The 15516-nt window shown below is 46.2% G+C and overlaps 1 protein-coding gene and 1 long non-coding RNA gene across 6 annotated transcripts in view; one reads left to right on the top strand and one right to left on the bottom strand.

Annotated features, from left to right (window-relative positions):
* Sin3a (SIN3 transcription regulator family member A) overlaps positions 1 to 14627 on the bottom strand; it is a 59286-nt gene extending 44659 nt beyond the window's left edge. For 2 of the 4 annotated variants that reach the window (XM_046428002.2, XM_046428001.2), the window contains exon 1: positions 10074 to 10211. The gene's annotated coding sequence lies outside the window, so the exon portion shown is untranslated. Of the gene's footprint in view, positions 1 to 10073; positions 10212 to 14607 lie in introns of those variants that run through there. The other 2 variants (XM_058573821.1, XM_046428003.2) reach the window with 2 other exon arrangements.
* LOC124081711 (uncharacterized) lies at positions 10085 to 14248 on the top strand. 2 transcript variants are annotated; one of them, XR_006848105.2, is made up of 3 exons: positions 10085 to 10223; positions 10571 to 10756; positions 10868 to 14248. It is a non-coding gene; the product is annotated as an uncharacterized LOC124081711 (long non-coding RNA). The 2 variants fall into 2 exon arrangements; XR_009225265.1 differs by having other exon boundaries at positions 10571 to 14248.
* Positions 14628 to 15516: the final 889 nt, after the last annotated feature.

Below are 15516 nucleotides of genomic sequence, written 5' to 3'. Positions count from 1 at the left end.
TAAGATCATGCTCTTTTTTATTATTAAAATATCATTTACTTTATAAAGTGATTGTCATTTTATAAAATATTTAACTTCTTTCAGCTCTAGAGTTTGCTTTCCAGACCATGTTTACCACACTTAGGAGGCTCTCCAGGGTGGGAGCGTGCTCTGAACCATACTTTAGTCCCTTACCAATCACTACTCATAATTCTCTTTCCTGTCTCTCAAATCGCCACCCCTTTATTTTAGGCCTTCATCATCCCTCATCTAGACTGTTGCCAATACTCTCCAGCATCTCTTCTCCTCTAGTATATCTTCTACACTGATTTCAAAACCACCTGCCTCAACTGAATCTAATCTAGCTGTAAAATTATCACTGGCTTCTATCATTGAAGACACAGTCAAAATTCTTTTGTTTAACCTACAAAACTCTTAAGAGCTTGGGACAGTTGTGTGCCTGTAGTTTGGCTACTGGGGAAGCTGAGGAGGGAGGATCACTTGAGTCCAGGCATTTGTGACCAGGCTGGGTATCACAGCAATACCTAGGTCTCAAAACAAACCAAACCAAACCAAACAAAATCCTTCTTTACTAATTGGAGGAGAAAGTTAACTTACTGATTATCTTCATCCAGTCCCCACCCTGTCATCCAGTCCTGCCAAATGTTTTCAACATTCCCTTAAAGAAGTTCAAGTCTATAAGCTTCTTCAAGGTAGGGTCCTTTTCAACTGTGCATTCTCCACACTCAACTATAGTGTCTTCCTTTCGTAGCCATAGGGGATTGATTCCAGGACCCCTCCATGGATATCAAAACTCATGAAGGATAAAGTCCCTTATATAACATGGTATAATACTTACATATAATCTCTGCATAGTCTCACACATATATCCTCCCATACACTTTAAATAATCTCTAGATTACTTATAATGTTTCAGATCTGAGATTGAATAAATCTGTGAATGTGGAACCCATGGATACACCAAGTCAATTCACATGAAGATCTGGAGATGTGGCTCCATGGTGAGGCACTTTGACTAGCAGGCATGCATTCTAAGAAAATAAGCAAAAGTAATACTTAACATACTGAATGCCAAGTACCATTTTACACAATTGACAAATATGAATTAATTTAACCCTCACAACAGCACTGTAAGTAAAGTACTGTTTTTATTTTATAAACAAGGAAAACTGATACACAAAGAAGTAAACTCCCCCAAATTGCACAGCTATTATGAAGCAAAGATGCAATATAAATCCATAAAATCTGCCTCCAGAGCCTGGACTCTCAACCACTTAACTATTCCAGGCCTAACAGAAGAGAAGAAATAAAGAATCCCTTTACTTAAAGCACATGTGCACTGTGCAACTTCTGCATTCTTTAACCTAACACACACTTAACTAATTCATCCTTTCTGCAGCCTCAACATAGTAAGAGGAATGCTTTGGCAGCATTCATTCACATAATTAGCAAATTCTCAGTGAGTAAACATGAAGGTGGCAGATGATATTGGCTCTTGCCCTTGAAAAGCTTAAAAACCAGCTGGGAAGATCATATACAGCCTCACCAGTAATCAAATAAGTGTAAAATGATATTTACATCAAAGCAACTGGCAAAAATTAAACAAAATCATAATTGTGTGGATGAAAATATGGGAAAACATTATTAATGGAAATTCTAATCAACATACCCTACTTGGTTGGCATCCTAAACTTAAAATGTGCATAATGTTTAACCTAGCAATTTTCACTTGTCTCTATCCTATACATTTATTAAGTATATCTACTACAGAGTATGAAAATCTAAGTGTCTAAATAATAGTTGAATGAAGTTGACACAAATGTAGTATGGAAAGTGAACAGCAAATAGATCAGTATTCATTTACATTTACAGATATAAATGAGGCAAAAGTGAGAAAAGCTACCAAACACATAATGTTTGATCTCATGTATGTGTACACACATACAATGTACTTGATTTGTGCATTTCATTTTATATAAAGTTTGCATCAAATGAAAAATGCTATAAACACAGTGACAATAATATACATGCTCAAATACTGGGTGAAAGTACAGTTAATGTCTGGAATTTTACTGCAAATTGTATTAAGAAATTAGTTTAGATTCACAGATGAGTGGACAGATGTATGATAAAGCCAGTGTTCTAAAAGTGATAATAGTAAGCTCTATGTAGTGAGTATATGGGTGTTCACTACAAAATTCTACAAACTTTGCTATATATTTGAAGATATCCTTAATAAAATCTTGGAAGGAAACAAGGGGCAAACTCTATGAGGCCAGTCTTAGCAACTAAGTGAGGCCCTTTGCAACTTAGTGAGATCCTGTCTCAAAAATAAAAAGGGTTGGGGATGTGGCTCAGTGGTAAAGCACCTCTGGGTTCAATCCTCAGTTGAAAAAAAAAAAAATCAATTACAGATTTAAAATTTGGGATGAATTAGGAAGTACAGGATATATGCCATGAAATAGTAAAGTAATTTTAAAATTACAAACAAAAATAGACAGTTTTTTACATTCTTTGCCAATTCATTCATCCCACAAACAATTACCAAGTGCCTACTAACTGCCAGGTACTGGACTTAGTGTTAGGGTTCCAGGACTCAAGAGGGTATTTCCTGCCCAACAACAACCAAGTCTTCCATACATGGCTATAATAAAGTGATGTGTTCCTCAAAACAATCCTGTCAGAAAGACCTAGAACTCTTAATTTTAACAAATTTTTTATTCTAATTTGTTATATATGACTGCATAATGCATTACAACTCATACTGTACATATAGAATACAATCTTTTATATCTCTGTACACAAAGTAGAGTCACACCATTTGTGTCTTTATACATGTAGTTAGGGTAATGATGTCCATCACATTCCACCATCTTTCCTACCTACGCCCACGCCCCCTCCCTTCCCCTCCCCGCCTTTTCTCTATCTAGAGTTCATCTAATCCTCCCATGCTCCCCCCCAGCAACCCCATTATGAATCAGCATCCTTATATCAGAGAAAACATTTGGCATTTGGTGTTTTGGGACTGGCTAATGTCACTTAGCATTATATATACCACATTTTCTTTATCCACTCATCAACTAAACTCTCTTATTTTGAAGGCAGTTGACACTCAAAAGAAATCATGTGACTTGTTCCAAGTCATATACTTGGCTAAAGGAGCAATGGGTTAGACTCTTTCTCCTTAGAATACCTTACAGATCTATAGTAGGAAAATTGTATGGACTATAAAAATCCCACTTATAGAGGGGTACAGTGTAGTTCAAGGTTATAAAGTATTTGAATGTCAAATGGTAGGGCCACAGAGTCAGACACAGAAGTATTTTCAAGCACTGCTTCAGTTCACATTATTTTCATCTGCCACTATGGTCTTCAAATCATTTCAGATTTGAAACAGGGTTAGCAGAACTCTATGAAGGCAAAAAAGAGATTCAAAAGAATTAAATGATAGAAAATAGAAGGAACACTAATGTGAGTAAACAATAAAACAAGGTGACTCTGACATTATGGGGGAAATTCTGGAGGTTACACTTAGGGAGCAAACGTGATATATTTTAGAGAAATACTGAAGGGCAAAGGTAAAAGCTAAAGACCAATTTTCTACTCTTTATTAACAATGAAGAATTGGCCTCCTAGAAATCTAGACATTTATCCATGATTATTAAAATCCAAATGAAAAGTCCAACTTTATAGAAGCTTCTTAACTTTCTCACATTAAGTTTCAAATAATTGCCTTAACAAGGACCACTTTAGGGTGAATAAACTCAAAGTAAGAGTATATGTGAACTTCAAACTGCCCTATTCCAGAAGCTAAGACAACTTAAGTACATTTTATTCTTTCTAAAGTGAAATTAATTTTCAGCTGACCCTATAGTGCCTCTTAATTTTGTACTGATAGTTAAAGTTCCTTTATTTTATTTTTAATTTTAAAACTATACTGAGATTATCTTTTATTGGTAGTCAACATGATATAAAATGTGTCCTGGTTAGTTTATTTAAATGAATATTCAAAAAAATTGGAAGTTCCTCTTCAAAAGCAAAGAAATTTTTATCAAAACATTATGTAAATGTAACTTTATCTTGGTACAATTGCCCATGATAGTCTGCTCCAAAACCTGTCCGAAAATCCACCTCTAGTTTTAAATCTGCTAAGAAATGGAATCTATTCCAGAATAAAGGAGAGGTATTTTATTCGGAGTTTACCTATTGCTTAGAATTACAGCTCAGCAAAATAAACAATTTATTTTCTCAAAAGCCACAAGATCTAATACCCAAGTCTCAATTTTTATATTCTTCTAATGTAGTGGTGACCACAACTAGGGAGACTCTGCCTCACTCCCTACCCAGGCACAAATTTAGTAATGTTGGAAGACATTTTGGGTCATCATAACTTGTGGGGGAGAGGGAGTGTCCCACTGGCATCTTTATGGGTAGAGATCATGGATGCATCAAAACATCCTACAAAGCACTGGACATTCCCCACTACACATATATAATAAATAATTATTTGGCCCAAAACATCCGTAGTATTGCTGAGGCTGAGAAATCTTTACCACTCCATCTGGCATATACCTTTGGTGAATGCTGGTGGGATTATGTCACGTGACGTGACAATTTTTTTTTTTTTTACCATGGTACTTTAGAATAGTCATCTTGGCTATGCAAAGATATCACTGGCTTCTTTATGTCTTATTATTCAACTTTGACCATTAGTATACCAGAAAAACTTTTCATCCTCACCATCCAAATGTTTATTGCAGTTGCCTGTTTTGAATGTGTGTTAAACATACAATGCAACCAACTTCTCTTAACTGTCAATGCACGAATCTGGAATACAGCCATTTCATAAACTCTTGATTCCAGGTACCTTTCCACTAAGGTTCTCACTTATCATTTCTGGGTTTTTGTCGTCGTTTTGTTGCCCCTACATCACATCATCAAATGCAATACACTGAAAATTTACTTTACAATTTTGAAGAGAACAGTCATCTCCTTTGTTATACAACTGGCAAGCATTCACCTTTTTTTAGGCCAAGTAAGTACAAATTCATATACATACCTGCCTTTGGCAACCGTACACTTAAAAGTCACACTGGCTAAGTTTTGATGTATAAATATCCTCAAAGCAAAAATACACCCTTAAAGAAAACTGGAATTGTTTTTGATTCTTGTTCAAAAAATACTGAATCTGGGGCTGGGATTGTGGCTCAGCGTAGAGCGCTCGCCTAGCACGGGCGGGACCCAGGTTCGATACTCAGCACCACATAAAAATAAAGGCATTGTGTTGTGTCCATCTACAAAAAAGATATTCTCTTTAAAAAAAAAAAAAAAAGAAGAAGCAGCTTACATTTTGGAGAGAAATACACAAAAAAATCAGTGACAAATGCTAAGGAAAAAAAAAAGGCAGGAAAGCATTCTTGAAATTGTATATAACTGCCAAAGAATCTCTCACAAAAAAGGTAAGTTATGGGTAAAGGAACTGAGGGAGCCAACCATGTAGAAATCAGTGAGGAAGCTTTTTAGGCAAAGGGGATATCAAATGCAAAGACCCTCAGGCATACAAACACTTGGTATTTTCCCAAAACAGCAAGGTTATACAGCTAGAAAACAATCAGGAGACTATTAGTAGGAAACATAGCCAAAGAGGGTATCAGACTTGTTCTTACAGTTTATAATAAGGACTTGGATATAATACTCAAGACTGAAAGAGGAAGCCGTTGAATGGTTCTTTTGGGGGACTGAACCAGGAACACTCTACCATTGAGCTACATCCCCAGCCCTTTTTAGTTTTTGAGACAGGGTCTTGCTAAACTGCCCAGACTGGCCTCAAACTTGTAATCTTCCTGCCTCAGCCTAGGATTACAGGCCTATGCCACCATTCCCTGCTCAATGGATGGTTTTAAGCAGAGAAGTGACATGGTCTTAGGTTTTAAAAGAATCACTTGGGTCACTATGCTGAGAACAGACTAAAGACGGGCAATAACAAAGCAAACAGAATCCTTGCTAGGGATGCTGCTGACACTGATTGAGGATGTGGGGGAGGTGGGGATACTAAGTGGTCCAATTCTTCATAATATTTTGAACATAGAGCAAATGAGTTTTGGGATGTTCAACATATGAAAAAATAAGAAAGAAGAGTCAAGAATGCTGATTAGTTTGTTCAAGAGGAAACATAAAGTAGGCCACTGGCTATATAATGCACTTATTGTGCACCATATCCCTCTTCCAGCCAAGGCTGGGGTAAGTGCCCCATAATCAAGCACATACACACCAAATCCATAATTTCTTTAATGTGATTCCTAAATACCTTCCAAAGTAATAGAAAGGATCAGGTCTGCAAAGTGAAGATGGTGCAATTCACAAACACTGGAAGAGTAACTTCACAAGAGAATTCAATTTCAACATGATACTACCCCTTCTAACATTCCTAAAGTGATTCCCAAGTGACACTTTGAGATGTCTAAGGGGCTGGGGATGTGGCTCAAGTGGTGGCGCGCTCGCCTGGCATGCGTGCGGCCCGGGTTCGATCCTCAGCACCACATACAAATGAAGATGTTGTGTCCGCCGAAAACCAAAAAATAAATATTAAAATTCTCTCTCTCTCTCTCAAAAAAAAAGAGATGTCTAAGGATATTTTTTAAAAAATATTTATTTAGTTAGTTAGTTTTCGGCGGACACAACATCTTTGTTTGTATGTGGTGCTGAGGATCGAACCCGGGCCGCACGCATGCCAGGCGAGCACGCTACCACTTGAGCCACATTCCCAGCCCGCCTAAGGATATTTAACAACTTACTTCAAGAGGATCTATGATGTCACACTGCTCCCTCCTGTTTCTCATGCAGTGACTCCTCTTCCTCCGCCTCTAAGATAGATTCTCTCCCCTCTGAAATCCTTAAACACTTTGTACTTGATTCTTATGGCACCCACCATTCATTGATGTACAGTAGAAACCGTTCATCTGCCTGTCTTACTTTATAAAAATGTTAATTTCTTGGAGACAACAAACTTTGTGTCAATCCAGATGTATTAAGCAGGTAATAAAGAAATGAGTTTTGAGGCTGGGGTTGTGGCTTAGTGGTAGAGTGTTTGCCTAGCATGCACAAGGCACTGGCTTCAATCCTCAGCACCACATAAATGTAAAATAAAGATATTGTGTTCACCTAAAAACTTAAGAATAAATATTTTTAAAAAAGAAATGAGTGTTGAGACAATTTACGTCTTAGAACCCGAGTCCCAATTTTTTCTCCTCAAAACAACTTGCAAAAGTACACTAGTGGCTGGGCACAGCAGAGTACACCTGTAATCCCAGTGGCACAGGAAGCTAAGGCAGGAGGATCCCAAATTTGAGGCAAGCCTCAGGAACTTAGTGAGGCCCTAAGCAACTTAGTGGAATCCTGCCTTAAAAATAAAAAGGTGGGGCTGGGGTTGTGGCTCAGCAGTAGAGCACTCGCCTAGCATGCGCGAGAGGCCCTGGGTTCGATCCTTAGTACCACATAAAAATAAGTAAATAAAATAAAAGTATTGTGTCCAACTACAACTAAAAAATAAATATTAAAAAAAAAATTATATAAATAAATAAATAAAAAGGTGTGGGGATATGGGCTCAGTGGTTAAGCACTCCTGGTTTCGATCCCTGGTATCTCCCCCCCAAAAAAGTACACTAGTTGTTCCTCAAAAAAATTCAACACAGAATTACCATATGATTATGGTAATACTATTTCTGAATATATATCCAATAGAACTGAAAGCAAGGACTTGAAGAGATATTTATACACCCATGTTCATAGCAGAATTATTAATAAAAGCAAAAAAGGGGGAAAAAATCCCAATGTCCATGGCAGATGAATAAACATAATGTGGCATATATATACAGCCTTTAAAAGTGAGAAAATTCTGACTCATGCTACATCATGGTTGAATCTTCAGGACGTTATGCTAAGCAAAATAAGCCAGTTACAAATGTCAAAGAGGTACCTAGAGTAGTGAAATTTAGAAAAAAGTAGAATGGTGGTAGCCAACACTGGGGGATATAGAAGGAGAGATTTGCTTCTCTGGTACAAAGTTACAGTTGGGAAAATAAAACAATTCTAAAGAGATGGTGGTAAGAGCTGCAAAACAATGTGAATGCATTTAATACCACTAAAATATACTTAAAATTATTTAAATGGTAATTTTACATTATGTGTATTTTGCCAGTTAAAAACTTTTTTAAAAAGCACACTGCTCCTTCTTTGTTCCCTAAACTTAGAGAAGAGGCAACTGAAGTATAGGGTTAGGAGGCTCAAACAATAGTACCCGAGTTCAGACCCTGACAAAGGACATCAAATTTTCAATCCCTACTGGGAAAAGCACAAATCTAGAATTTAACTTCAGTTTAATTAATTAGAGACTCACTCAGAGTCATTGAATAATGATTCCATGCTTATTTTCTCATGGAAAATGTCAAAAACAAGTAATTCTCTTAATAGGGAAAGAGCTTGTAACAAAACCAGACAAAAACCTCATCTAATGTGGTTACCTATACATTACATCTGCAATGTCCTAGAGCAACTCTCCAACACAGGGTTAGAGGGCAATGCTACAGGAGTTATATAAAGGTTTCCTTATTCCAGACTTCACCTTAGTCTCTTTCACCTGTAGTTACCTAAACTACAACTTATTTTTTGTGAAGCGATGTTTATGTATTAGAACCATCATTACAGTGACAGCATTAAACGATGCAAGTGTTGAAGAAATTAAGAGCATTTTAGTCCAAATTTTGAATTAAAAAATAAAAATTGGGACTTGCACTGAACCTTGGTGGTAAAGCTAGTGCTAAGCTGTATCCTAGTTTTAATCCCCAGCACCAAAAACCAAAAATAAATAATTTTTAAAAATAAAAACCTTTCATAAACAGATCAGTTGAGGAGACTGAAATGTAAACCCGACCCTTCCTGTAATAAACCTCAACCTTGTGAAGAGCTTCCCCTCCCTCTGCATGGCTAACTGGGTTTAAAGTCCTAAGGCATCAAAACAGTCACCAAGTCTACCTACCAACCCACCATCCCATTGGTGCAAACGAAGCGCCGCCCCGCCGCCACAGTAACTGAACATCAAGGGAACTCCAGGAAAGGTTGTCCCTGGCCACATTTCTAGTCCCTGAAGACTCTCCGCCCCTCCCCCACACCACCACCGCGGAAGCGTGGTAACAGCACCGGCCGCAGACACTACTATGAAAGGTTCCTTGAGCACCTCATCCCAATATTTACAACCAGAAGATAAGTTCCAACGGCCATACACCCACTCTCCTAGCTGTATAGTGTCATCCACGCTACACGGAGCAAAGAAGAGACAACAGTTCTGGCCTCCGGCCCTCGTGCCCTGGGCAGAAGGCATGGCAGAGCCACAAGAGTAAGTCCTGACACCTTTCCACAGCTTCCAGTCAATAGGGGCCCCTCCCACCCACCGACACATTGGGGGCGGGGCAGATCTAGGAGCAGCAACTCCCAGCCAGACCCAACAGCGGGCTTTCCAGAGCACCGCCTCATTTCCAAAGAGGCGGAAACCCCGCGGGGGCGTAAGGGGAGTGGCATCGGCGTTCTGGACGGCCCTCTGGCCAACCGGATCCCGAGAATGCAGAGGAACGGAGACTTCACGCCCCTTCCCTGCCGCGCCCAGAAGCCACAAGCTAGAGACCCTTTTCCAGTCCCCCTACCCTAGCAGAGGGCGGCCGCCAGCCCGAGGCTCCGCCCAGCCCGAGGACTGGAGGGGGGTGGCCTGTCGCAAACAGCATTTGGCGCGCGCCAGCCCCGCCCCTTTCTCCACCATCGCACGCGCGCGCCAGCCCCGCCTCTGAGCGGCGGCGCGAGAGCCCGCCCCCTCCGCGCGCACCGGGACTACGCTCTCCTCCCCCTCCCGCACGGAGAGCTGCCCCGCTCCGCCCCCCGCCCCCCTCACACATTCACACACCTCCCGCCCGTCTGCTCTACGGGAAGCCGAGGAGGTCAGGCCCCCCCTAAAAATACACGCCCTCGAGTCCCGCGTTACCCGCCACCCAGGCTGCCGCCCGGAGCTCGGCCCAGCGTGCTCTCACCGCAAAGCTCCTTTGGTCGCTCAGCACTGCGTGTCCGTCTCAGCGTGAGCCTCGCACTCAGCAGGGAGGCCCCGAGAACGGCGCGGGACACAGGCCCGCCGAAGCGGGCTGGCAGTCTCCTCTCCTCTCACGAAGCGGTCACAGACCCAGGTGCCCAGACTGGGAAGGAGGGAGGGAGGGAGGGAGGGAAACTCCGAGGGGGGAAGGGGAGGGGGAAGATGGAGAAACCGTCTCCGCCGCCTCTACCGCCGCGGCCGCTTCTCTGTTACCCGGGAAATCCCGCCCACTCCCCCGGCCGCCCCGCCAAGGGAAGGCTCAGCTTAGCTCCGCCAAAGGACACATTACCCATCCGTCAAAGGCTTAACCAATCACTGAGCCACGCCTACCGACGTCCCGCCCCTTCCCCCTCGGCTGTGAGGGGAGGGCGAGCTGCTCACCTTCTCCACGCCCCTATTGGCGGGGAGCGTCCCTAACTCAACCCCGCCTATTGGAGACAGATTGCTGAATCCCACCCCCAAGGCGCAATACTATTGGAGGAAGAAGGGAAGCTCCTCAAGTCTCATTGGAGAACACAAAGTAGCCCGCCCCGTGCTGCCTAAGCCACAGGCCTAAGAAATCGGCTCCCGCCTCCGCCGGTCATTGCATTGGAAGGCTACCTTTGGCTCTCACACCGCCCCAGGAAGGTAAGTAACCGATATGGGGTAAAATGTCTGTAAGTGAAACAGGCTCCTCCTACCACACTTGCCGGCCAGGCCCCGCCCCAAGAGTCGGATTGGATATCTTGACGCCGGTAGGAACCTCCATTGGACACCTCGCCTGTCCAGGAAGCTGATTCCGCCCTGCGCGAGAAGACTGAACCTGAGCAGTCCTTTTGTGGAATGTTTACACTAGAGAGTGAAGCTCAGAGTTCGAAGGCCTGGGACAGGAGGTGACAACGAGGCTCAGCACCCGAGACCCGAGGCCCTGGGATCTAAAGGGGAAAGGCGGTAATATTACTGCTCTGAAGGACTCCCTTACCAAAACAATGAAAGAACCTCATCCTTCCCACCCAGTTATCTTCACAATTATACATGCTGTCTCTTTGTAAGCACAAATATCTAGAGCGGCCGGCAGCTCCTTTCAGTAAGTGGAGTATTGAACTAAGGCTTGGAGCCCAAGCCGAGAAATAACCTGGGGGGGGGGGGGTTGCCACCCCTACGATAGGGTGGCTGCACGTTAACTCTCTGAACATTCCCTGAACCTGAATATGTAGTCCTAAGAGGGCGGAGATAACCAAAGGGCGGCCCCTAAAAGCCACCGCCCTGACAAGCCTCCGGGAGGCGGGGCCTAATGTTTTCCGCGATCTCTAGGGCAGATCTGGAGGCATCCTCAGACTGGAGGAACTCAGATACGGAGGAAGAGACCAAAACAGGCCATGGCATAAATGAACCTTGAATATATTCACACTGAGAAAGGATAAAAACTTCAGGGTTGGGGTCAAGAGATAAGAAAAGCTGTTCACGGCCAGCGTACGTAGTTTCAGTTACCCTGGATGCTTGAAGCAAAAGGATCGCTTGAACCCAGGGCTTTGGTCTAGCTTGGGCAACAAATCGAAACCCTATCTATAAAAAGGGAGCTGTTTATCTCATCCTTGCCAAGGTGTGCTAATGGAAGTCCCTAGGTTCCCTGTGTAGATAATAATGCCTCCAACACATAGATTGACAAAGTGCTTGAGATACCTAGTTGCTTTTATTTATTAACCAAACAGGGCTTGGGCCAGACGCTGACTGGCCTTGCTTTGGGGGACGCTCTGGCGGCGTCAGGAGAAGGGGCGGGACTAGTCTTCCCGCTCTCTCCAGCAAAAAAGATACATTCCCCATCGACTTGAATTCCTCAAAAGGCCCCAGTGAACTCAATTCTTAGATCCAATACTGTCATCCTTCCGCAATTCCGCGGAGACGGTCCAAAACGAGGGCTGGCAACAGGTGGGTCTGATTTCCAAGGAGGGCTTCCAGCCGCGAGTCCACAGCAGTGAGCTGTGAACTCCACGAGTGGCCGACAGGTGGGAGCAGCCTTTCGCCAGTAACCTCGGGACAAGGCACTAAAAAGTAAGGACTAAAGAAAGCGACCCCAGGTGGCCCTCGGGGCCTCATAAACTCTCGGAAGTTATTAAGACGCGATATTCAGCACTCACCAACGGCTACCTTTTAACTCCGGCCGCCTTCCTTCCCTAGACTGGGTACCGCATGGCAGTCGCACCTGGACATCAAAAAACCACTCTGAACCCGCGCCAGAATTAGGCCGCCCTCATATCCCCTGACCACAGGGGACGGGCTGCCCTGGATCTTGCCTAAGGTTTCAAACCAAGGTGGTCAGAGCTTTAGATAAAGCCAACTACTGACGCGGCTGTCTTGCCCAGAGTAGAAAAGACAAAGCTATCATGGGCAGCCTTCTAGCTTTTAAGCTCAGGAAAGTTAAGGAGCGTGGAAACAGCCAGGCCACCACATAAATTTAGTACTTCTCCTTGGCCCGAGAGGGGAGAGCCCACGCCCTGATCTCAGCGCCTCAAGAACCCCAGAGCTACGCGCCCCAAATCCACTCCACCCATAATCCCCGAGCTTCAGTCACCCCGAAGTCTACCAGATCTCCAGCCTCAGAGGAATCTTTGTGCGCCTCCTCGTATCTCCCCGCCCCCCTCGCCAAGGGCGCCGAGTCTAGGACTTCCGGGCGGGAGGGCAGTTCGAAGGAGCTAGGCGGGCCTCACACATGTGCAGAGCGCGCTCCCGAGCGAAGGGAGAAGGGCGGAGAACACGGCTGGACTTCCCCCTCCAAGCTCCGTCTGCGGGAGAGGCGGGCTTATCCATTCCTCCAACCAGACGCAGGGGCGGGACCTTGCGCTGCACGTAAGCCAGGAGAATCCTCCTCCGCCCTTCACGGGGGTGGGGGGGGAGAATCCTAGCAACTTAAACTCCAGCCCAGCCTCCGGATAGGCGGAGCTCAGGAGAATGCCATCCAATCCATATCCGAGATGGGAAAAAGGGACTCTCTCCCAACCAGTGGAAGACAAGAGGAGGCGGGGGTTCTTTTGGAGCCTGAGGTGGGTGGAAGAGAGGAAACAGCCCCGCCCCACGGGTCCTCTCCAGGCCGGTTGCACAAGGCACCGGCGGAGTAGATAGTAAACAGTCTGGGCCGAGAAGTGGAGGCAGGGGTAGCCCCGCAGCACTCCAAGGAGCGGTCTTTCGCTCCTAGTCCCATCGCTGCGCCGCCAGACGCCGGTGCTCCGCCTCTCCAACAGCGGCCGCCATCCCGGCTGACAGGCGCGCCCCCTGCGCCCCTCCCCGCCCGCTGATGCATTTCCTTTTCCCGATTCTGAACGTGGAGACTGTTTTCCCAGTTTCCGACCTTCACTGCCCCTTTCAGACCACCCCCCAACCTTGTGGGCGCGCATACTAGCCCCCCGCCCACTCCTGGGTCTTGCTGCCCGCCGCGGCACCTCGCGGGAAGAGGGAGCCCGGCAGTCCGGCACGGTCGGGGGAGGGGAAAGGAGCAGCAGCGGCGGCCGCCGCCGCCTTGGGGTGGGCGGGGAAGGAGGCAGCTCCATGTTTGCAAGGGGATCAGCTGGGGCTGCGAGTCGAATCCGCCGAGCTCCTGGAGGTTTTCCACACCCCCGGCCTGAGCTCTGTGCCGGCCCGCGGCCTGACGGACTCCGAAGCCGAATGTTAGCTCGACTGCTTTGGCCCAGGAGTTCAGGGAGCCCAAAGCGGCACGCGGGGCTAGTGGCGAGGCGCAGGCGGCTCTTTCCGGCACCTCTCCCGCCCCCAAGCTCCCCTCCCGCAAGTCCGGCGTTGCCCCCGCCCCCAGAGTCCTTAACAACCGCGGGCCCAATGCGCCCGCGCCTGTTCCGAGCGCGCCCACCGCCCCCTACGACAAGTTTGCGGGCAGAAACAAAACCTTCCGGCGGCTGCCGCCCTTGCTGGCGTGGTTACCCGGGAAAGCGGCGGGCCGCGGCTCGCTAGCTTAACTCCAGCTCTCGACCAACTCCGGGCGCCAAGGGATCGGTGGGCCCGGCGGACCAAGCTCCGGCCGCCGCCCCCTGCCAAGCCCGCGCGCCACAGCCAGGCCCCTGTTCCAGTCAGTGCACAGAACCCCCCTTTTTTACAAAACATTTCTTTAAAAAAATAACCGGAGCGGAGGATCTCCTACTGTCGGCCCCAATCCCCAGTGCGCCGCCTAAACCTACCGAAACCGACTGCTCGGTGAAATAAACTAGGCGGCGCGGCCGGCGCATGGGCGACCCCAGGCCGGGCATACCCCCTCCCCTCGGCTCCAGCCGGGCTTGGAAACACACACACTGGCGAGCGGGCGGCGCCAAGACTCTCTTTCCTGGCCTGCCCCTCGCCTACCTCGGCTGCGGGACTCCGAGCCTCCCCCCGCCGAGTCCCAGGACTCGCAGCGCCCACACCGCATCAAGCCAGCCAAAACGAAAGGCTGGCGAGCTAGCCCCCCAAACGCCCGAGATTAGGGGGACCAAATTAAAAGCAGCTGTTTAACATACCTTCCGAGCCCGGCGAGGAGTACTGAATGGGGGGGAACGCCCCCCGCGGGCCATTGGCTCCCTGGCGCTCACGTCAGTCACCCTCGGCCCGCCTCCTCTCCTCGCCCCGCCTCTTCCCCTTCATTGAACGCCCCCTCCCTCCAAGAAAAAAATAAAAATAAATAAATTAAACCAGCCGCGAGTGGGAGGTGCAACTGTGGTAGAGGCCCCCGTATCTCGCGCACCGCCGACTTGAGTTTTCCAGAAGCGCTCGGACTGGATCGAGGCCTTCTGGGATCGGAGATCGGCATGGTGGAAACTGAGAAGGTGCCGGACCCCCATTTCCTTCACGTACACGACCCTTTGGAGCTGGATAGGGAGAAACAGAGCTCCCTAGCGACTGGCTGAAATGTCCAGACTCCCCAGGCTGTGTGACCTAACTGTGTCCGGCCCACATTGCGAGGCACCTAAAAATGAGCAATGTAATCGGAAAGCTTTGCATCCAGGGCAACAGGCACTTGTATGAGCACCTAGTGTGGGGAAGGCTAACATTCCCATTGTACCTGCTGCTGCGTGCAGTTATACACTAGCTGAGACGCACACTCTACCCTCCAAGGGTTCTAGATCCAGTCAAGAAAACAGATGCCAAAGGAATTGAAGCAAGGTAGGAATGTATATGTAAATAAGACACCCTTAGGATATCAGAGCAGGGAGATTCCTTACAACCAAAGAAAACTGGAGGAAGTGTGTTTAATGTGAGGTCTGAAATATTTTATCAGAAATGGAGGGGCAAGTTATTTTCAGTAAAGGATACAAAGGAATAGATAGAAAACTTCAAATGTGGATGTAGTAGTGAAAATCAGGCTTTGAAACATGAAACCACTGAAAGACTTAAAAAACCTGGTGAAAATTCTGAAATTCCACAGCAGA

Source organism: Marmota monax, unplaced genomic scaffold (assembly GCF_021218885.2).
Source record: "Marmota monax isolate L192 unplaced genomic scaffold, Marmota_monax_Labrador192_F-V1.1 WCK01_AAM20220418_F8-fsc00111, whole genome shotgun sequence".
NCBI lineage: Eukaryota > Metazoa > Chordata > Mammalia > Rodentia > Sciuridae > Marmota > Marmota monax.
The sequence above is the reverse complement of the archived record's forward strand: the minus strand, read 5'-3'. Positions and strand labels throughout refer to the sequence as shown.